Source organism: Elephantulus edwardii, unplaced genomic scaffold, assembly GCF_000299155.1.
Source record: "Elephantulus edwardii isolate Elephantulus edwardi_28Jun2011 unplaced genomic scaffold, EleEdw1.0 scaffold00009, whole genome shotgun sequence".
In the NCBI taxonomy this organism is placed as follows: domain Eukaryota; kingdom Metazoa; phylum Chordata; class Mammalia; order Macroscelidea; family Macroscelididae; genus Elephantulus; species Elephantulus edwardii.
Genome location: NW_006399759.1, coordinates 276,244 through 277,435, shown reverse-complemented (window position 1 = coordinate 277,435; position 1,192 = coordinate 276,244). Strand labels below are relative to the sequence as shown.

Below are 1,192 nucleotides of genomic sequence, written 5' to 3'. Positions count from 1 at the left end.
CCATCCCAAAGAAAGGCGACCCAACTGAGTGTGGAAACTACAGAACAATATCATTGATTTCACATGCAAGCAAGATTCTACTGAAGATTATCCAAAACGACTGGAACAGTACATCAGCAGAGAACTGCCAGAAGTCCAGGCTGGGTTTAGAAGGGGTCGTGGACCGGTGGGACCGTACGTGGTGTGTTTGCTCGTGGGCGATTCTTCAACCAATCACAATGTCGTCCAACACAGATGTATCACTTTCTTCATATGATGAAGATCAGGGATCCAAATTGAGACGAAAAGCTAAAGAGGCACCATTTGTCCCCACTGGAATGGCGGGCTTTGCTGCAATCGTTGCGTACGGATTGTACAAACTGAAGAACAGGGGGAATGAGAAAATGTCCATCCACCTGATCCACATGCGAGTAGCGGCCCAAGGCTTTGTGGTGGGAGCAATGACTATTGGTATGATGTATTCCATCTATCGAGAACACTGGGCCAAACCTAATAAGTCTTAGAAGAAGAGATGCTGCCTCCGTCTTGTTAGTGTTGCTTGATTAGACCCTTCACTTTGAAGTTAGGTGTTTTATGTTAAAAATAAATAATCTGAGTGGTTCCAGTAAGCACATGGTATTTTAGAAACAGGCTTTCTTTATTGCATCCTCGACTTGCCTTGTGACCAAATTGCCGGTGCCCTGACCACTAACTCGCCATCCAAGGGAGTCAGGTTAACAAAAATGAAACAGGCCGCCCAAATTCTCAAACTCTTAGGAGGACATTCTCTTTGAAAAAGACAGCGGGCTGACAGTGAAGGACTTGCAGCAGCTGCGGTACACCCCGTGTCGTGTGGTGTGCTGTGTGCCCCAGTTAACTGGACTCTTCCTGCCTGCCGTGAGGAGTGACCACGCACCTCAGTTACTCGAGCTCATTGACTCTTTCAAAACCCTCTCACAAGACAAGATGGAGTACTGGCTCTCAGAGCAGAAAAAGTGTATATGTTTAAATCAATCCTAAAAATCTGGCAACAGCTGCTCAGAAGTAGTATTTATTTTAGAATTGTACACATAAAGGCTGCTGTAATTGCAGAATTCTATTTTTTTGCTGCTGTCACGTTAACGTAACTTTTCAATGTCCTGTTGAACAGAAGTTGTACGTTCTAATTGCTAATCCAACAGTAAAAATGAAGATCACTTTAAAAAAAAAAAAA

General features: G+C 44.0%; 1 pseudogene; it reads left to right on the top strand.

The window, feature by feature from the left end:
• Positions 1–218: 218 nt before the first annotated feature.
• Positions 219–503, top strand: LOC102849397 (annotated as a pseudogene).
• Positions 504–1,192: the final 689 nt, after the last annotated feature.